This window comes from Caloenas nicobarica, chromosome 2 (assembly GCF_036013445.1).
Source record: "Caloenas nicobarica isolate bCalNic1 chromosome 2, bCalNic1.hap1, whole genome shotgun sequence".
NCBI lineage: Eukaryota > Metazoa > Chordata > Aves > Columbiformes > Columbidae > Caloenas > Caloenas nicobarica.
Genome location: NC_088246.1, coordinates 28,250,111 through 28,273,568, shown reverse-complemented (window position 1 = coordinate 28,273,568; position 23,458 = coordinate 28,250,111).

Here is a 23,458-nt window from a genome sequence, read left to right as displayed (position 1 = left end):
CTAAATTCTGCTCACATTCCCTTCTAAGGCTGATCACCTTTAAAGTAATGAGAATAAACTGTGGGATAATATAAGACAGATCTAATTAAGATAATGAACTGGAGATTATGAGCATTGCTACTCTGTGTCTGAAGAATTTTAATATATTAGTCTAATAGGAGGTTAAGGATTTACAAAAAGGAAGATATAGAAATATACAATGTGGGGTTTTTGGACAAAGCTTGAGATTTGGCACGTAAAACATATAAATAAGAGGGATAAAAGGAAATAAAAGAGCATATTTCAGGGAACAAACATCATAATTTCTTTTAATTTATTATTTAACACTTCCATAGAACACAGAATGAGAGAATTCTCCCTACTAAGTAGGGAATAAAAAGAAAGCAGGTAGGGAAACATCAAGACAAGCTGAGAGACACTTATGAGGCTATAGTGTGGAAAGTTTTATCCTAGCTTCCATCTGATATGGCTATTATGGCCTTGGATGAATTTTTCTTGAGGGAGCAGCCTAATTAGCTTGCCAGCATCAGCAAGGAAAGGAAAGGGAGGGAGGCAGGCAGAGAGGAAGGGGGTAAATGAGCTGCTAGGTAAAATAGAGTTGATATCAATAAGACCCACTGTTCAGTTTCTGTGAAGCTTCATCTTCCAAAACAAGGCAGCTGAGAGACAAATGTTTGAGGGTGAAACTAGAACTCAACAATTTTCTGTAATCAATAGCAGATTGTCAGAAATCATCCTTCTCGCATTTGCAGAGGTACATTCTTCAAAGCAAGTGCCTGGGAACTGCTGCCTTGGAACGGTAGCCCCAGCTAATTCACTAATTGCTCTGCTATGGATAAAGTTTCACTCCAGAAAGAATCATTATTACCCTTCTAGAATAGAAGCATCAGGATACTAGCATATTTGTTAAGAAGTGAGTAAAACGAGGCTGGGCTGTGTTGGCTCAGCGCTGTGCACTGAGTGCACACCAGCCTCCTCTGGCGAGGGGACATGGGGAAACTGAGGTCTTGAGGAGTGGGTTAACCCAGAGGCACGACTGCAGCTCAGGTGGGCATAACCTGTCCATCACTGGCAATGACAGCAGCACGTCTGCAGCAGCGCAGCTTCTCTCAGACCGTGCTGGATTGCCTAAATTTTAGGTAAGTGCTGAGCTGTGAAGCCTCAGCTGCCGTAGAGGGACTGTTCTTCATACCTGAGCTAGACAGTGTAACACGCCAGTCCCTGTGAGGCAGGAGGCTTCATGGTGTGAGCGGTGACACGACTCCTGGAGATCATTTGCTGTGTGTTGCATGCTGTTACCACACACTAACAGCACCAGTACCTGTGGAAGTATAAACACGTCACAAATGTCCACAGTATTATTCTGACTCATCACAGACTCGTTCACATGGCTTAGCTGGCATTGCTAGAGGCAACAGGAGGCACCGTACCCTGCCCTCAGGGGAGTGCAGAGTCCGTGACAGAGGCTGGTCACTGGACATGAAGGGGGAAGCAGTTGGTGACAGCCAGCCCAAAATGCCATTTCACGTTGTGTTGCTATAGTGATACAATACAAGGACAATGGAATCAAATTTTGCTTGATTAAAGACAAGGTTTATCTTAGAAAATATCATTTGACAGAAAGAAATATCTAAGAATAAAATGACAGTAATCTCATTCTCGTTCATTTCTACTGCTCCGAACAGGATGTCACGGACAATACGTAATGGCTCCAAAGTTCATTTCCAAAAGAGCAATCCTCACTCCTGCTTCCTGAGCAATTTTCATCTTGTTCCAGACACAGAGATTGTACTACAGATAAGCCTAATTGTCATTGGCTTCACTGAAATAGCAGCATTATTTCTCTGTGTTTAGGAGCATTCACTTCCATTGGAAAAATAGCCATCTATGGATCTGGAGACAGAGAAATTCAATTTTTTTGAGCTTTCCCTCAGATTATTCTACTACAACAACCCCAAACAAACAACAGCTTTTTTTCTCCTTTGAACAGCAAAGAGATAATATCCATAACACATTATGTACAAAGAGTAAAGCCTGTCTGTGAAGGACCCAGGTATTTCCCAGAGGCTTGTTCAATGCTTGAGGTAAGCAAGAAAATAAGGACATAAGCAGTCTCACTGCTCACACTCTGAACACCAAGCACATTGCTTTTACCCTCGCTTCTCTCTTATTAGCACAGTATTAAAAATAATTCCAAAGGAAAACATTTGGCTGTGCACACTCCTCCCCCCAAGGAGAGGGTGAGACAACAAACATACACCAGCTGTTCCTTGTGCTGCTCCGTGCTCTTCTGCATGTCACTCTGGTGCTTTGGTCATGAGCTCAATATAAAACCCCAAAAGAATAAACTGGAAACCAAGACTGTCTTAATATCACTGAGGAATCCTGAAAAAAATCATAAGGAGAGCACTGAAGCAATTGCTCACAGGTCTGCCAGCTGTGTGCTACATACCAGCTCACCAGGAGAGGAAAAATTAAATGAGGAGTCATCTTCACTCCTTGAATTTTAAAACAGACTCTTAGGACACATCTTGAAAAAATCAGTAGACTTCCAGGGTGGATAAGCCTGATCTTTAAAAATATCTGGTTTATCTCAATGAGTTGTATTGACCAAGCTGACAATGCACTGCAATAAACTGTTAATACTGCCCTGATTCATACACATTTAATAAGGTCATTAAATATAAGACACTTCCACTGTGATTATGGGTGCTTGAAACAATATGGTGTTTGGACAACAAGCAAGGGAGACAGTCAGTGAGAACACAAGGCACCTCCTGGTGAACACCTGGGTGATGGGAGGTTCACCAGCCCTAGGGAGGACTGTCTCAGCCCACCAGTGAACCCACAAATCATCCTCTGTGAACATAGGAGATAAAGCGATTCTGAATGCATAAAAAGTTAGTATCTCCTTACCAGGAAAAGGCAGCTAGATTTCTAGTAGGTACGTTTAAGCAGATATTGGCTGGTGGGGATTGAGGATGGTGGGTCTGTCTGCCTTTAGGAAAAGGAAACATTATTTTGGGGAGACCAAGTGACTTGTTTTAAAACCTTTTTCTCTCACTGTTGTATTCTTACTGCTACCTTAGATTAGAAGTGATCTAGTCCCTAAACTCAGTCTAGTCACTGTTCACTGGAGAAGAGGACTTAGTCAAAGTACAGGAGGGTCACTTGATTTCATCCCAAGAGTTAAAGGTACAGAAACTAAAACATGAACTCTGAGAAAGGAGAGAGAACATTGGTAAAGTTGGCCTTCCAAATTGTTACAGACTACCGAAAAGTCTTAGTGATGGAAGAGGCAAAATAATCTTATTTTCCCATATGAGAACTCTGACAATTTTTCAGACAGGTAATACAATTACAGTTTGATCATTTTTAGTATAGCTCATAATAATCATGGAGAGATGAGACAGCACTAGTCATCTCTGATTTGCAAAGCTAAAGTACTTTTACCTGTATTTACAGATTCTCCCATTCTGTCCAAGATTTGTTAGGCTCAAAAAAAAAAAAATCCAAAGTGTCTTAGTTCATATATATACTACATTACCTCTTGAATTTTTCCTCCATCCTCAGAGAAGACAGAGAATTCCTTCATAGATGGAGAACCAAGACCTATCTGCAGTGTCACTTAAGAAAATTATTTCTTCTGATTAAACTGGAAATGAATGAATTTTTTCTTGCAAGACCACAATCTCAACTCCAAAATTGCTGTATCACCAATTATTTCTATTTTGCTGTCAGTCTTTATTGTCTTTTCGACACCGTTGGATTTCAAGGATACTTTCGTTTATAAATATTTTCCTTTCCCAATATTTAAATCAATAGCTCTAAATACTCTTTTACTCTCCATTATCTTTCCAACTTTTGTTGCCCTCAGGATCATATTTCCATCTCATGCATATGCATAGAGATGAAAAGGTCAAGAGACACAAGCTCATTCAAATCTCATCATCTGTCTTATATCCAATGTACCATACGTTAATGGAGCATTAAAGTTTTTGAGTTAAATCAAGGTAAAAAATTCAGTTATGATGATAAAGGCTGCTATAATCCAGCAATTCTAATTTTAACTGCTGCATGAATACATGAGTAGGACATATGATTTGAATAACAATAGGAATATTGACAAATATTGAGTAACTGTAAAAGCGTAGCATTTAATATGGTAGCTGTATTATTGTTAAAAGGCGAAGGGTAACAGAAGTCACCAGGTCAATGGCAAATTCTGATTTTATCACTATCTGTATACTGATCTCTAAGTAGTTCTCATACAAGCAAACTTCAGGTGCTGAAGCGTACCACTTTGTAAAAGTTTTAAAGTCCTTTGGTATTGTGCTGTTCTGTTTAAAGTAAACCAACTTAAGGAATAGTCATTTGGCAAAAAGGCCAAAAAGTATCCCAATGAGAAGGCAAAAGACTGTATAATCCTCCTGTCACTCCTTTAACTCAGCAACTGCCAAGACAACCTGCATCAAAATTACCAGGACAATGAGAAGCAACTCCAACTTGGTACAAGGAGTGTGAAGAGGGAAGTGTTACCAGCCTGTCACGGCAGCCTTTGAGTGGAGAGCTCTTCAAGGGAAGTTTCCAGAAGTCTGGACTTACATTGCCACTGCAGTGACACTTCTGGAAGTTGTCCTCACAACCAGAAGTCATTGTAGAGAAAATGAGTCATTTGCTGGCCCCCTGCCCTTTCCACTTCCAAAAAGTAAAATGACCTAATACAAAGTTGGATGTTGTGGTTTTGAATTATTTGTCCTAATTATTCGCCCTCCAGCACTGGTAGAAAACCCCCCCCAAAAAATTGGCTCCTCTCTACTAGGCCCAACACATGGAATAAAGTTCAAACTGAATCTAAAATCCAAACCCAAACCAAAAAGCTCACAATTTAGGGACAAGTCTTATACCTGAGACTTAAAGGGATTAAACAGAAAAGCCTGATTTTCACTCTTATCCATGTAAAGGAAAGTGTGGGCCTAAAGGAGCCCTAAAAATCCCTCACACCAAGTAAGGTTTCTTTATGAGAGGCACTATGAAAGGATGCAATAAGCCTTGTTCATAACACACTACAGTTTGGAGTGGGGACAAGGGAAACAGCATTACAGCTATTTCAGCCATGACATTTCTATTTCATGCAATCGTATTTCATATCCCCATAGGACACTACAGAAGAACCACATTTTGAGCTGAACAGATTACACTAGAGCTTTCGCCAAACCCCAGAGCAATCCAAGGTTAAAGGAACACAAAAGTATCTTCAAGTTACTTTAGCCTATCGTTTTTCTGGGTCCTAACTTCTGTGCTTCTACTCTGGACAGGACACAGAATTTCACTCTGATTTGCTCAAAGTTGTCAGTTCCAGAACTGATTTCATATCTCCTGAGTTCCCAGTCTGTCTGCTTTACCCTGTAAGAGTCAGGGCTGCTCAGCCTGGAGAAGAGATGGGTCATTGGGATCCTACCAATATGCATAAATACCAGATGGGAGTGAGTAAAGAAGACAGAGTCAGACTCTTCTCACTGGTGCCCAGTGGCAGGACAAGAAACAATGGGACACAAACTGAAATACAAGAAATTGCATTAACACAAGGAAATTTTTTTTTTTTTTTTTCTTACAGTGAAGGCTGTCAAACACTGGAACAGGTCATGAAGTCTCCATCCTTGGAGATACTCAAAACTCAACTGCCTGAGCAACCTACTCAAGCTGACCCTGCTTTGCGCAGTGGCATGGGCAAGATAGTCACCAGAGGTGTCTCCCAACCTCAGCCACTCTGATGCTGTGAGTTCAGGAACCCTTCCAGACAATAACTACTTTACTGCAAGTAACTGAAAGGTATCAGCATCTGGAATGCTTGCTTCAAAATATATGCTGCTCTGAAGGAACACAGGATGTGCTGACATGGAGACGCAAATAGAAAAACACAACTATGAGGTTCTCTGGGATGCAGAAGGAATTCAAAGCTATTAATTATGAACTGCTAGTGAAGAACACAGTGCTAGATGAATTTCTTCAAAGTTAGTATTTCTGCTAGCTCTAGCCCGATTCTCAGGTGCCCCTGAGTGGAAGGAACGCAACAGAAGCTTGGAACAAGAGAACTGCCATATGTTTCTGTGTTTCTTCAACAATGTTCCAGTTTTATGCTTAGTTATACAGGCTTTCTCAGGAAAGTGCTCTCAACAGACATTCTTCTTTGGGGTGGGAGAGGGAGAGGGTGGCAGGGATAATTTGTGGGGTAAGGTTTTCAAGGGCATCTCTGGGATTTAGGAAACGAGTTTACACCAGAAACTGAGAATTGGATCATCTTTTTCTTCAGCTGAAGATGAAAATGCTTCCCACCATATTTATTCCTTACTGTATACGACTCCTTGCAGTGAGACCTACAATTTCAGCTGCGTAAGACCATGCCTCATATGCTCACACTCCTGTAACAATAATAATCTACTGTGGCCTCAGCACCCCAAGTGCTTCTGTCCAGTAATTCTCCACTTTAGGAGTCACAGACATCCAGGCCAGCAGCATGTATCAGGTAAGGAAGAGAAATTCTCTGCTAGAAAATAATAACCAACATGGTGAGGTTGTCAGGTGTCCTAAAATGGTGCAGTTCTGCAGTGGCAGATGATGAACTTATTGGGATCTTTGTGCAGCACCAGCAAGATGACCTTCTTCTTACCTTCTTTTTTCACAACATCTATAGCATCAGCCTGAACCAATACTGTTCTCTCACCTTAGCAAGCTGTCACTGAAAAGTACATGAAGTAGGAACTCCATGGAGGGCCACATATTTTGTACCTAGATATAGGTTCAAATCTTCAGAGTGGCTTGCCTCCATCCTAACAAAAAAACATCTTGCCTTTCACTTTCATCTGAGAGTCACAGACAGCAAAATGTGAATTACATTTAGTACCCACATCCTGGACTGCTGAGCCCTAGAAAAGCAGGATCCATGAGACCACTTGTTTAGTCCTACTTTATCCTGTCACTGGGATCTATGAACCTCAAATAGAAGATGAGGCAGGAATAAAAACAGCAGAAACAATGCTGTCTGCCAGGTCTGCCTGTCACGGATAGGAGCTTCTTTGACACCATTGCAGAGCTAACAAACAGAAGGGACATTCATGGCATGCACGCAGTTCTCAGGCCCACCCCCCCACCCCCGACTCTTCTCTCTTTGAAAAGCCAGAGCTCTTTGCAACTCTGCCTCACGCACAGCTTCAGTGATGCTCAGTTTCTTCGCTTCTACATTGATATTTCACAGTTTCTTAATAACCCCTTATTAAAACAAAAAGTACAGTCTTGTACATGCTAATGAGAAGAGCTTGTTAGCTCAAGGAGTAGGAGGCACAGCCTCACAATGAAGCAATTTTTGCCAATATACCTCAGTATTCACATAGGCAGGTGAAATATATACTTGAGGACAGGGTAATAACAAAGTCATATTCACTTGGAAGGACATCTGAGCATACATGGCATATAATGAATTTCTGTTTAAACATCTGAATGGAGTGCCTCTGTATAAAATGCTATGAAGGGATTAAGCCAAAAGAGTCATGTGGCAGTGACTCAATAAGAAAGATAAAGCACAGTCATTTAGGCCCCAGTTTCTCCCAAATGTTAGATTCAGCTGCTCAGCCTTCATTTACATTACCACATCTTGTGCTTCAGCTATTAACAACATACTACATTGTGACTGGCCTTTTGTGGGGACACAAAAAGAACGAGTGGTCACAAGGAAACCTTTGTGCCTCTTCCACGGTTGCACAGGAGAGCCAGTCCTTGCAGTCCACAGCTGTATGGGGAGTTTCGGAGTTAATAATGCCAGCAGCAGAACACTTTTCAAAGGAAAGTGGAGCAGAAGGGAGGGCAGTTAAAGCTCTGCTCTCTTTCTTTCACATTAGCTACCAAACTAAACAGAGGGAGTTTATGCTATACCCCCACAAAGGAAACGTACAAACTACTCGCCATTGGAGAAGTCCTTTCCCTGACACCGAGACTTTCTGTCTGCCCTTGAGAGCTGACAGGCACAGCGCTTTCAGGAATTACCAGCGCTGCAGTGCACCTGCAGTTCCCCCATGGTTTTGCTGTGCCCTTGCTCGTGTCAGGAGAATAGGCAGCATATAGGATTTATGCATATCCTACTGTTGGATTTATTTATGGTATTTTTAAGCACTGGCCATATGCATGGTGCTTAATAAGACATAAGCTCTGCCTGAAAGAGATTATTTGTTACATATTCATTCATTCTCTGCCTCAAAAAATCACAAGGGGTATTTTAAAAGGAATATAAAAAGTCTTATTCACCCATCAGCATGCCTAACTAGCCAATTTACACCACTGAATCTGTCCTAAATATCAAACTTTATGAATGAGCAATCTGGGAATTTAGAATTGGAAGCTCCAATTCGAGTGTGTTTTTACTAAGGAGAAGCTTACGGTATGTAATAGCAGCTAGGAGCACCATAGAAGAATTGTTCACAACCTACAGGGAAAGAAAAAAAAAAGGATAAAATAAGAAATAGTGGATGGTGCCAGAAAATGAAAACTCTTGTGATGCAGAAAGAATTAAAAAGACTACTTTCAATAAAGCTGGATGTGTCCTGCATGCAGAAAATGCATTCGTAACCAAGAGAAAGAGCCAGCAGGTGTCAGCCTTGCTTTGTACAACCAGCCTCTCGCTGGCTCGCAAGCAAATTCTTGCAAATTTGTTTGATCTTATTATTAATATTGACAGTAATTTTCTTCTGAGGAGTAGCAGTTACACAAGTTAACCGTGTTATCAAAGAAGTCTATATCCAACAATATTTATATAGGTTAACATGTCGAAACAGCTGTTACCATAGCAACTGGCGCATCAGATGGATTATAACTTGGTGAATGAGGAGACTGGAACAACTTCCTGATGAGAAATTCAATTAATATGCCAGTATTTGTAGGCAGAAGCTAAACAGCAATTCCTCTGAGTAGGCAGTCACATTTTACATGTGCTTTTCTCCAAAAGGAAAATGCTGTCCATTATACCTTTATGCTTCCTTCATGTTTGTATGTTTATATGCCTGTTTTCAAGGCATGCACTTGAGAAACACATTTATTTTCCTCATACAAAACTCAAACTGGTGAAATGATGTATTAAAAATGCCTGGAATATAACTTTTAATATATGGCTTTATAAAGACAAAGTGCGGTAACACACTGTATGCTAAGGGTGAAAAAGCCCAGTCCTTGTGCAATTTAGTTTCTGAAAGGCTCCTTATCTCCTGCTGTGCTGCAATTTCCACCGCACTCTGAATTCCCAGGGACGCTGCCACTCACTCCGAACCCTGCTTGTTTCTGGTGTTCTTTTCTGGTGATCTGTTAAACCCACCTCCCAGCTCCCCTGTACAGTCTAACCCTCAGGAAGCAGCTGTAGGAAACAGAGCAAAATTGTGTCTAAGGACGACTCCTGCCTCTTCATTTTCTTATCTGCTTTAAGTTATCCTGTAATTTGACATAGGGACCTGTAGTAATTTCTTCTGAGATCCCCAAGTCATTTTTTGGATTATCCTCATATGAAAGTGTCCTTTGGGTCCCATACTTTAAAACCCTTTAATCATCTTTAACCACAAAAATCTTCAAATGTTAGTCAATAACCAAGCCATCTTGTTTCCATTTGAAAAAGAAATGTAGTGTATGACTTCAGATTATTTCCTTGGTCTCCTACCTTTTTATAACAAATGCATACAATGAATACACACAAACTTCTCAGAAGCCAGTATGAATATATATTGGAAGGATTTCTCACTTAGAAATTTTTCAAGAATGGATTTCCACCTAAACATGTGCTCAAAATAAGCTTCCCTCTCTCTCATAGGACTTCCACCCAGGACTACATTCATCATGTCCCTTGTTCTCTAGTTATTTTTATTTTCCATTCCTATTTATCTTTAGGCAGACAACTGCAGCAAATTGATGCATCATACCCTGAATTTGTGGTCAGTTTTGAGGCAAGTACCTTTGTTCTGCCCAGCTAAAAACCTACTTGGGCTGTGTCCAGCTTAACGCTATTTTCTACTGATTTATTTATCATTAAAAAGAGGGAAATTCACTGGCTTCCTCCTTTCAAATAAAGCAGAAGTAATTGTAGTAATACACACCCAACAATATTTTTGAGGTCAGCCAACAAGCACCACCATCAAGCAGACTGATACCCTTGGTCACACAAGGTATGGTCAAAATAGATGTTCACACAAGTGTATACTCAACACAAAGCTTGACACTGTCATGAGTAAATCAGTGTCGCTATGTATCTATATGATCTCTGAAAAATGTGTTTTTCTTTGAATGTGTGTATTAGTGCCTCCTTATCACCACAGTTCTGTGAATTTGGAAGGTTTTCTGTGCAACTGCAAGTACTAAAAATACTCTTTCAAACTGATCTGTTAAATTTAATTGGTGGATATTGCAGTTAGGTGGGATCAAGAGGCATGTGAAAGACAGACAGATCAGACTAACCAACAACCCACTGGACTGAGACTCAGCTGGCTGAGACTTGAGAGACTTGCATTCTGTTTTCAGCATTCTCACTTATGTATTATAGGACCACAGTTAAGTAAATTCCTCTCACTATAATTTTGTTTCTTTTCTGCTGTCCTTTTTTCTGTCTTGCTTGTTAAGATTATTTAGAGACAGAGATTTCCTTCCATTTTATTTACTCTGTGTCTACACAGAAGAGACCATATATTGTCAGGATGTGTGAGCACTCAAGCAATGCAGTTAGTCTGCTAACAATTACAACAGCATTATTATTAAATCATGGATACCATGGCAAATGTCAACTCACTGAAAATAGTTTTACAGTTTTGGTCTTATAAGCAAGGCCATCCATTCTTGTGCTTTATTGACCTTTCAATTATTTTTTTACAATGTTACATTAAATATTTCCTGAAATCAGACAAAAAATTTCAAAATCTAGTCATATTGGGATTTCACACAGGGAATTGCTGTTTATATATTAGAATGCAATAAAGTAGTTAAGTAATTGTCATATTTTAATGTCAATGCAGTTTCACCACATCTAAATTTACTGACCTTGGAAGTGAAAGACTTTTTTTTTAAAGATGTGAAAACATATGTGAGTTTCTTACTTCACAGGTTACTATGAATACGTCATTTGATTTCTCTGTTATATAAGACCAGAATAGAAGAAAGCTGGATCAAACCAAATATGTGATTCTGGTGAAGATAAAATATTTTTCTATGATGTTGGCAATCATACTAATGAATTAGAGGATAAATGTATAAATTCTAAGTCCTCTCTGGGCATATTTACACCATGCAGTTCGAAGACTGCGAACGTAGAGGCAGCAGCATAGCTAAGTAGCAAAGGAACCAGAGCAGTATCAAGCTGCTATCAAAATTCTGCCTCTGTGTCAACTTCTTTTATGAGCTTGGAGGCAAGGCCATGCCTATAGGATGACAGCACAGTCAGGCATCACCAAGTATCTCTCAGCTTGGTGCACTAGACAGAGTTTGCACACAAGCCCAGGTCAGTATGAGACTGGGCATTTCTAGTAAGCTCCATCGTTTCTACACATATCCAAAGAAACTGGTTTTGCTGGGCTGATGCTATGGAGTACCAGTTTAACAAACTGACAATTACTAGCACTTCCTACTGTTTATCAAAAGAAAAATCAGTGTTGCTGTCTTATACTCGCTTGTTCTGATCAGCTGAAAATGCTCGACATAAGGTAACGCAGAAGGTCTGGCAAAATTCAGGCACTTGCCAATAGGCCTCTTTAACCAACTGCTTACAGATTTTTGCTACATCATTCCAGGCCAAAGATCTTTCATAATCTGCTGCCATTTCCTGTGCTGTAATTATGAATCTTACATCTTGACATAATCTACTGCTCCATCTCTCTCTCATCACTCTTTTTTTTTCCAATTAGATGTTTTCCAAGATTTAGTTTGCAGAAATTTGCCAGTATCTATGGACCAGACTTTTAAGCTTGTGTAGTTATGTAGGTATGGGGCTTTTTCAATGACACAAACCACAGTGAGCCTTTAGATTTGCCCTGGGAGCTGGTTACCTAACTGTCCTTTGTGCCTTTGAAAATATCCTGTGAGGCCCTGCATTTTTTTTTCTAATTACTTAAAACAGTTTGGACCTGAGCCAACAAGGTTCATTAAGAGCCACTCTACCAGGTTCTTCATGTACATTTCAAATGTCTTTATAATAAACACCATTCTAGCAAGGGCAAAGACAATGTTACAAAACCAGGTTTCCTTTGGACCAGTCACAATCTCCTCTGAATTAAATAATTCCAACCAGAAATGGAACACAGCCAATTATTTTTATATTATCATTTTGTATTTTCTCTCTGTGGTACCTTGCATATGAGAATCCAAAGCACTGTAATAAAACTCAGTATTCCTCTATAGCTCTGCAGTCAGTCTAAAATTTATATGGGATTTACATTTAGGAAACACCGTTACAATTAATGAAGTCCAAAGAAGGTGATGGGGAAGTTTAAGGAATTCTGGTCAAAGTAGATAAATGGTTATTCTTACAACACAATGTTAATAAAGGTAATAAAGGTAATAAAGGTAATAAAGGTAAAAGTGAGTTTTATGGTAAATAGAAAAAAGGTAAGCTTCTGTTTAAAGTGCATTTCTTCTCACAAAAACAGACAAACTGGCAGGTGGTGTGATGAAAAGGCTAGAGAAAAATCACCAAACATATCACAAGGCTGTTAGATAAGTCACAGAAATAGCCTTCTCTCTGCATTAGGTGTGCATTTGATCATACACAGTGCCCCAAGAAGACCACGGCAGAATCACAGCGGATTCAGAGAAGGAGGAAAGAAAAAACGGAGACAAGGAGTTTTACAAAGGGAAACTGAAAATACTGATACTGCTTTTCTTAGAAAGGAAATAAACAAAAGAGTTACAGTAAAGGCACTTCAATTCTACCTCCTTGTAATCCTAACCCTGTTTACATACTAGTGATATCAGAGTTATTATAATGGTCTAATATGAGTAAGAAACAGGTAGAAGTAAGACAAATTCATGGTAATGGTGAGGGATCGGGGATCAGGCTGACATCTACATGTGACCTGCAACCAGCTCCTGTACAGCTCTTTGCATCTTCCCCTAGTGCTGGCCATGGCTGTTAGACACAAAGGTCCTGTCCAGTAGTGCAATTTCTTTACTCCTTTAGCTTATGGACACAGTCTATGAAAAAGTGAAAATGGGTATATTTCCAAGGCTGTAAACTGGAGTCGTTAAAATGAGGAAACTGCAGTTACAACATCACTCAAGTCTGACTGACTTTCATTCCTGAAAAATAGAACTTAAAAGTCATTAATAATGCATCCTGCTTCCCTGTTCAGTGCAGTCATTCCTTCCTTCATCTCCAAAATGCCTTGGATAAAACCTGCAGGAGCTAAAAATAACAGCATTAGCTCATCACCACACTCTGGTCAATGAGTTGAGTAATGCAGACCTTATGAAAATGTACGTTTAGAGCTCTTTCAGATGAGCTGCATAACACAAGCCATTAAACACAATTCTATTGATCTAATTTCATTATTTTCAGCATACTGGAGTTTAGAAATTATGAGCTCCACTAATGAATACCAACCACAGGGAAAAATGGCAATAATTTACTTGAAAACACCTGAGAGGCTTGTCATTATAGATAAAGGCTTACTATAATGTAAGTCTATATTGATGCAAAATACTCATAACCTACTTTTGTTTGAAGAGCCAATATGCAGAAAACTGAATACTTCTTTCACACTGATATACTATTGCTTTCTAGTGATAAGGTTAGAGAAAGATATCTTTCTGGAAAAGTATACAAGATAATATGTTTAAACAAGGCCAGAATAGTAAGTTCATATTTGTGTGCTGAAATAGAAAGAGGACTTTTATACATTACAATTAAATAAGCCATTTTTTTCAGAAGGCATGGAGAGACCTAGCCATAGAAAGCAGTCATTTCCTGACCACAAAACAGTATTATTTCTTCTTGGCAACAAAGGCCTTACGGAGTTTCCTTCCTCAGTCACATAAATTAATTTGTGACAAATGAAAATTCATGTTACAAGGATATACTGTCTGTAATACCACAACAGAGCACCCAATCTTGCCTCCCATCCATGCGAAGTATCACGACTACTTTCAATCAGTTCCTACTGAACTCAAGTATAAGCTTTACCAAAGAAAGACCTACTGTCCTCTTTGTGATTCTCCACATTGCAGTCACGCTTGCTTGACACATTAAGGATTACTGAATGTCTTTTGACTGTTTTGTTGTTTGATTTTTCTTGCTTCATGGGTCAAATTCTGGCTTCAGTTAGAAACATATACCTGAAATTCTTAAGTCCATTCATTTCACATTTATAGCAATGTAATAGAAGAATTTGGCATTGATGCGATGAAGGAGAAAGGAAATAGCAGTGTTTACATATTCCTGCAGCCCTGAGATATATGTATTTTTTATGATAAAGTTTGTTCTGTGCTTTTGAGCAACATGATATAAGGTAAATTTGTGCTATTTTCTCCAAAGGCTGTACTCGGTTGACATGATTGTGCCATTAGAAGTGAAATCGTGGCATGACTCAAGTTGGTGGAAAGACATTTACATGACTGCTCTTTGGAAACCTGTCTATCAAATCTGACTATACCTGTGTGCTGCACAGCCATTTTAGGATGCATTATGTGGTAGGTGTTCTGCTTCATATCTTGAGTGTCGGGCAGGGCATAGCAATGTTCAGAGACTTGGACCATGTCACTGATTCATAGTTGTATTAAAAAGGAATAATGTTCCTACACTTAAAGCTCTTCATCATAATTAAGTCATTGTGCAGAATAGATAACAGGCATTTCCTGTATAATATCTGTCCTAAGTCTACGTATATGCATCTACTAGTTAAGACACATACATGTTAAATCCCTTTCTCTAGTCTTTCAAGATGCCCCTATATGGCAGCTTTGCCCTCAAGTATATCAGCTGTTTCCTCCAATTTGTGGCAACCATGAACTTGCTGAGGGTGCTCCACCCCATCATCTGGGCTATTAATGAAGACATTAAACAACATCAATGCAGGATCAACCTCAGAAGAGCTACACTAGTGGCTACATGAACTTTAAACCACTTTAAACCACTGATTCTTTGAGCCCAGTGATTAAGACAGTTTTCCAGCCACATTGTAAGCCACCCATCTCTTTAATTTGGCTATACATAAGGATGCTATGGCAAACTTTGACATAAGCTTACCACAGTAAAGGCACATAAAATACTTTGTTCTTTCCCAGTTACTAAAAGGGCCAGTTATTTAATCACAGAAAGCTACTAAATTGCTCAGGGATGATTCACCTCTGGCAGATCCATGCTGGTTGTTCTTTATTACATTCTGTTCCTTCAAGTGCCTGGAAATGTCTCCACAATCTTTCTGGAGACTGAGGCTAGGCTGAACAGACTGCACCTCCCTGATAACCTTCACTGCCCTTCTTGAAGACAGATGTGATGTTTGCCTTTTTTGAGTCGTCAGAAATCTTCCCCAGTCATCACAGACTCTCCAGGACGACAGATAGCGTCCTCTCCATGACACCAGCCAGCACCCTATCCTGTCCGATGAACTGGTGCATGTTCAGTGTGCCTAAGCGGTCCTTAGCCCAGCCTTTCTTTACCATGGGCAGCACTTCCCTCCCCACAGTTCTGCTGCAAGGCACAGGTACGTGGGAGGCCTGCAAGCAGATCTTGCCAACAAATATCTATAAAGGTATTTAGGATGGTACACGTTCTCCTGTAGCTCCTAGAAAAGCCTTATAAAGGTAGGTGTAAAACCAATGGGAAGGGAGGAAGTTTTTAATCTGTTTGTTTTTATTGGCCATGTTTTGTAGTGCATGTTTGGTAAGGCTAAACAGCTCAAGGTCTTCAACATTACTCAACTTAAATATTTGGTTCTGCATTGTTTTCCTGGTTCGAAAGAGAAATGCTAACCTGAGAGATGAGGTTATAGGCATCATAAATGTATCTTGGTTTAGTCTGAGTTACAGTATTAATGTTTGGTTTAGATCATTTAGATTACATTCATCCTGGTTTTAAGGAACTCAGGAAAAAGTACTGCTAAAGGACTGAGCTGAGCTCACTGGGCCTGAGATTAGAATCATTTTGATTGGAAAGGACCATCGAGCCCAACCATTAAATTACATAAACAGAGGACTACAGGAGCTTGAACCAACAGTCACTGAAGTCATCGAGACTTTGGATTAGACCTGTAGTTCCTGAAAACAATGTTTAAGGGACTCAAACTCTAAATTTTTACTTAGCCACAATGAATCTATTCAGGGAAATTTTCCACTGTGTTATTACTTGCTCATCACTATAATATATACTGTCAAACACACAAAAAAACCCCACCATAGCTGAGAAATTGTTAACTGCATTTTCAAAAAGGAAAGATAGCACTAGGGTTTTGTTCCTCTATCAGAGCAGCTAGGTGTGTAAAAGGTTTGCCTTTGTATCAATGAGCAGGCTACTCAAATCTTGTATTCTAGTATGCAGAAATAGTAAATAACATATTTTTCATTGCTCAGATTGATTGGGAAGGAGAACAGATAAAGCTCTCTTCTTTACATTGCATGGGAACAACAACTTATAGGGGAAGTTATTATAAAATGACCTGTTGGTGTAGACCAGAGGGAAGCAAGACTATAACATGTCAGAGGAGAGTATCTCAAAGGCACAATGTCTTCAAGCTGCAGATTGCACATCACTCATGGATCAAGGCTGTGCTGAAAGGAACAGTCTAGCCCTGAATAATTTATTTTCCAGAATTCAGTCTAATGAATTCTTGTGCAACAGATTAGAAGTAGAGCTGTGAGAATATGACATATTTTGCATTTCCAAATGCAAACTAATTTAAAGCTACCAATAATATGTACTATAAGACAAGTTTTATCCTGATGGGAACTGAAATGAACGAATTAGGATCCCCTCCAAAAAGGATGTGATAATGGAAAAGCTGACAGATATTTCAGTGCAGCAGCTCAGCACAGTAAACTACTGTGGTACAAATCACTGAGCTGACCATGAGAAAATAGCAAATTTTAGCAGGCTTTATCTCTAGAAGTACTAAGATGATTCACGTTTTAGATAACTCAAAATGACAAATAATCAATCTAACGTGCTTTCATAATAAACAATTTCTCAAAAATTACTTGGATATTTTAAGTCTTCTTACTAACAGTACCTGTGGAATTTAATAGCCTTTTTCAAACCGTGCAGTAGGAGAGAAGCTGAATCTCAAGATTTTTTTTTTAATGTATATTTCAAGTAAATGTTGATCTCTCTTCAGTAGGAATGAGCTGAGCTACAGTACATCAACCTAGTACGTAAAATGGTTTAATTGCCCCCAAGATTTTCACCTTTGTTAAACGTTCTGAGGATATCAAAACACTTCGGGTAGAATCAGACTGAAGATAATCTCAGGTGCAACATGCAGGAAACCTATTAATATTTAGTTATGTGGAATACACATATACGTGATAGAAAAAAAAAAAACCAGCACAAACAGAAAATATTGAATCTCTGTGAGAGTACAGCTTGTCTCCTGGGATAAATGATCCACGCTGTTCCCAAAAGAGGAGGGGAAAAAATCTCCGCTGAATGAGAGATACAGCAGCGTTTTGAAGAACAAATACTTTCCCTCTTTAAACCCTGATGCTTGGTTTTACTTCCATTTTATCGCTAAGAATTCTTTGGCACATGTGACAAAGGTTTATCAAACTTCATTTTAGTTTATTTTCAAGCAAATATCAGAATACTTTACCTAACTGAACATTAACATCTTTTGGAAAAAATAAAATATTTTAAATTATCTGCAGTTTGGATTGTTGAGGGTGCTCAGTAGGAACCTGAGATGCCAAGCCATACTCTTACTTGGTAACAAATATCTATTAAGGATCATACCTTTAAAAAAATCAGTAAGTACACATTTTAATAGAGAAGTGTTTACATGATCCATGAGTAGTTGAAAGTAAATCAGTCTCTGTAGTGGCTTGCAATAGTTAATGTGCTACAAGATTTTGTGACATAGTAGAATTCCTCTCATGCTTCCAGGAATAAGCTGTATCTAGACTTCACAGCATAACAACTGTTAGATTTTTTTAATAGACTTTCATTCTCCTAACATATGGAATGTCTCCAGGAGAACTTTAAAAATGAGGTGACTCATATTCTTAATGGACAAGAATATTTTAATAATATCATTGTTAAAATATTATCTTTTTTAGATGGAACAACTCTCATGAACACATCAAAGGGAACATGGTAACATCTGAGAGCTTCAGCCTATATTTACTCTATTACTGTCTTCTAAAGAATTGTACTTAAAAAAAAAAAAAGAAAAAAAAAGTGCCATTTGGTTCATACTGCCACCATGCAAATCTATTCAGTGAAGAACTATTTTGTTGATGTGACCTCTTCCCAAAAAGTTGTATTTACTTAACACAGCTTCTGTTAGTACTCTGCTCCCTTTTTATCCCCAACCTTGTGGAAAAGCCAAGAACATCTTACGAATTTCTAACCTCTGAAAACATTGGAAGGAAGATGGGATGGTTCAAGGCAGTTGTAAATCAACGCAAGAACCCTTGGCCAGCTCTGCCATAGGCTTCTTTTGACAAATCATTGTAGCTGTTTGTGTCTCAATTTCTCATTTACAAAGCGGAAGCAACAATCCTTGTCATCTCTCTCACATTTTGCATTTTCTTTCAGACTGTAAGCCTCTTTGGGAAAGAAATTGCTATTTGCAACATGTATGTATAGTGGCCAAAACTACAGGGCTTGGGTGTGTGCTAGGATTATTCAATAATACTGTTGCAGACTTAAATAATTCGTAGCATACTGCAGGGGCTGGATTGCTTACCCAAGTCCACAGTAGATGAAGATAACCTCAATTCAAGTATACCTGCATTTCAGAATACAACTGATGACTGAAGGTTGTGTGTGTGTTTAAATTAGTATTTTTAAGTAAACACTTAAAAAGGAGATTTCTTTTTCTGTATTATTGTTCTCAGGTGGAAATTAGTGCAAATTGCCACCATCCCATTCCTCATCTTCCTACGGTCTGTATGTCTTTATTAAGGATAAACCTGGTTCTTAAATGCCTCCCAAATTCTCTAGTGAATTTCCACAAACACCAATTCCATCTAAACAATGGATTAACTAACACAGCTCTTTTGATTCAAAATGTCAGATATGAAAAATAGATGGCCACTCCACATGCTCCATCCCTAGCATTCAAATGAACAGTATTTGCCAGGAAAGAGTACTTTGTATGCTGTTTGCAAGACTATCTAAGGAGTTTGATAATGACAATAAGGGAGACAAATAATGTAGGGTAGTAGAAAAAAGTACAATAACAACGATATTGTGACAACCAGACAAGAGGAAAGAGAAGTATTGAACAGCTCACTCATCATGAATTGCCGAAGAGCGTATATTAACATCCACTCGGACAGCAACATCAAAAGTCAGGACTTTGGACAATATCTAGAGTGAAACCAATCCTGCACACACAAAAACCCAGGCAAGCCCTTGTGCTCACAACTGTTTTGTTTTAAGTCCGCAGAAGTATAGGAAAGTAACACAGAGTAAACCTCATGAAAGCTACTATTACAGGCTGACTCCTATTTGGCAAAGTTTTGGTCCTGCCTTAATAGTCAGAGGTGCACCACCCCAACCTGGGGGCCTCTAGTTCTAAACCTGGCTGTCCTTTCCGCAGCTTCACTATCCTAGAACATATTTTCCAGCTTTTCAAAGCAGAAACAAATAATGAATTAATTTAATTTCTGAAACTGCCAATAGCCTAAAGCAGATCACTAAGCTGGAATCATGTTTATCACAGACACAAGTGGCCAAGCAGTCCTTATATTAACATAATTTCCTCAACTGACGACTAGAATAGGCCTACATTAGCCTCTCATTAATCTGCTTGTAGGAATATAACATTCGACAGAGTCTGGATCCCAGTATGCATTGGCTCCTTCACTTCATAACATTAATTTCACAAAAGAATATGTTCTACTTTCCACTGTTTTTTTCATCTACAGGTCTGCCACACAAACAATACAAACTAAATGCCTTTTAGTGCTAAATTATGTAACCATAGGAATAAATACCAAAACAGCAGAACACAAACTGAAGAATTAAACAACATTAAACTAGATAGATAATTTTGCTAAGAAGTTTGAAAACAGATTAAAGACTGAAAAGCCATTTATAAACTGCAGTGGTGTTCACAACAATGGGAACAGTGTAACAAGAAACATAAAAGACTAGCAGATTGATCGGAGAAGACAAAAAAGACTGAAAATATTCATGTAAGGGACTGGAGGAAATTTAAAGGGAGCATCATTTCCCTCTCCATGAAGTCCAAATTGTGAGCAGAAACTTGAACAGGCAGCAACTGTGCCCATAAAACAGAGCATGGAATGTTTGTACCTCCTTATGTGGACAAGAAACAGGGGGCAAGTGAAGGGTTATGGGAATATTAAAAATATCTTAATGTGTGAAACTTCAATCATCAATTAATAATACTAATGTTATAGTCCTGCGAAGATGAGAAACCCTCAGTGTTTTTTATGGGATATCTGACACTATGCAAATTTCTGAAGCAACTTATTCACAGGTATATCTAAATGAGGAACAGAATTACAGCACATGCAAATCCTGGGGAAATAATACACAAACGGGAAAATTATCATTCCTACTTCTTCAACCGACAAACAGCTCACTACCGTTGGGCTTCCAAAATACTTGAATTTCTAGTTTACTCTCCCCCACTTCTGATCGTTTTCCATTTTCTTATTTGAATTTCTTTCTTATTACTTAAAGAAACATAATAACCTAGGTTTGGAAGAAAAAAGCCCTCCACACATTTGTTAGGATTATATTCTATAGATAGCACAGAATGCAGGAGAATGTACCAAATTAAGTGTCAAGAGGAACATATCCCATAGTATGCTGTACCAGTAATGTGATACAGTAAACATGACTCGAAGATGAGTCTCACTGAGTCAACATATGATTCCGATCTTTATTTGTCCTCACAAATGAAATGCAGCTGGGGCAAAGTATAACACAAGGCTCAGACACAGAAAAGATCTTACAAGAGCACTAACATTTATTGCTAGCTCACTCTTAAAAACCTCTAGGTTTGTGTGATTTAGGGCTGGGAAAGTCAGTTCTCTGCTCATAAAATGTGACATTTCCAACAGTGGTGTAGTTAATAGTTACACCTCAGAGGGCCGCACTTTATGTTTACTTGAATCTTACAGCAATTTTGATGATGTTATCCAAAGAATCTCAGTTTACCAGGGGATATGGATTTCAATAAAACAGCAAAAATTGACTTTTTTTAAGGTCAGTGGATCAACTGGTTAGTTTGATTTAAATAACTGGATAACTTGCTCAAATGGGGAAAAAATGTTAGTGACAGAATGAATGTAGCACCATGCTTCAGGGTGTTTCATGCACCCAGTGAGTTCTGCCAAAGAACTGAGCTTGTGAAACATAGTAAGTATACCTTATATCATGCATCGCTTGCAATAGCTGTTTTATGTAGTTACATTTCTGTATTTCTGCTGCACTAAAAATATCTCCATAGGAGATAAGAGAGGTGCTAGAGCAACCAGATGGCACTTGCTTGTATTTATAACATTAATGTCTGGTGATAAACTATATGAAACATGATAAAAGATTAAGAACTGCCTGCACTAGAGTGAGGAATAGAGGTTTAAAACTAATTCTTTTAGGTTATATAGTAATCTCAACTAATCCTTTGAGACATTAAGCCGGACAACGCTAGAAGTTGTCTGTAACTTGCAGAATGTTGGCCTCACATAAACTAGAAATGAGCTAACCTAAGTCCCTGATTCCAGGTACATTCATACGCACATTTAACTGTTGGCAAAAAAATAGTTCCATTATTACAATCAAGGTTTATTCAGGACTATTTGCCTGCCTACCTTACCCTGGTACAACTAAGAAAAACAATACTTTTAAATTTACCAAATAAAATGTCCCTTTGTGTCTTGGTTCTGCTCCTGCAACAGTTAAAGTACTTCCTTCACATGCTGTGAAATTTCCTTTTTTTCACCCTCCTCTAGAAGATCTGCACATGTAAATGCCATTAAAAGACAAAACAAGTTCTTCAGGTTCGCTTATGAAGAAAAACTACCAGAACCCAATGTCAGACCTGGCTAAAGGGATCCCAGATCCTTATCCACTGCAGAGAGACCTTTTGTCACTTACTAGCACCACTTCCAAGAGGTAAGAAGTAACTCCATTAACATTTTTTCCTCTCAAAAATGGTAACATCTTGACAATCTGTTAATATCTCTAATGCAAGTATTTATACCTGAGCCCGTTACTCCCTCGTGGTCAAGAAAACTCACATCCAGGGAATAATTTCATTGGAAAATAAAATAAATCAGATAACCCATAGCCTTAAAAGCACCTTTTTCTCTCTATTTGCTCTAAAAATAGCTCTAGCTGATCAGCACAGCTTAACGGTGTCTACAGTAAAACATCAAAAGGCAAACAAGATATCTAACATCAGATTTTCTGTATGCCCAACTTCCAGCTGCTGAAGTGTGTTATACCTTTTTCTGCAAGACTGAGGACCCCATTAAGAGATTTGTCTGCTATGAAAATATTTGCTCACTGTTACTGTATTTAAACACAAAGACTACCCTATTAGGGTTTCTGCAGCTCTGGAAAGAAATCCCGTATTTTTTGCCATAAACCCATTCCAGTTCAGCAGTGCACCATCTGCACTCAGTACACCATGCTCAGGTATTACCTGCTGCTTGTGGTCACACCAGTGCCAATTAGGGAAATTATACAACCTCCCAAATCTTACCTGAAATTCCTCAGGCTATACAGCCTTTTAATTAAATTATCCCTTTTGTCTCCTCCAGTGCTCTGGGAGTGCATGCTTAGCTACCTACCCATTAGGATCCCAAGTCTTTTTCAGAGCTACTGTATCACAGCTAAGTCCCTCTTGCTGTAAACATCTTGCATTTTGTTCCTAGATATGCAACTTACAGTGAAGTGGTTCAGTTACGCCTCGCAGAAGCACCAAGACACCGACACGAGCACTTCAGACCTGTGTAAGGTTCAGCCCTCTGCATTTTCTGGAGTTCCCTCCAGTCCACTCTTCTTCAGCCCTTCCCTTGGGCCCTACCAAATCGACCTCATCTCCTCCACTCCTGCTGTCAGTCTCCACCTTGTACTTAACCTGCTTCTCTTGTCGAGCACAATACAAGGAAGCCAATGCTTCCCCGTTTAAGTGGGATAATTTTTTCACCCTGTCTTGCTGCTCCTCTATTTTAACTTTTACCTCCCCCCGTCCAACAGATAGTTTTCAAATGCCACCTGCGAACTTTCCCCCTCATTTCAAGCTCTGAAATC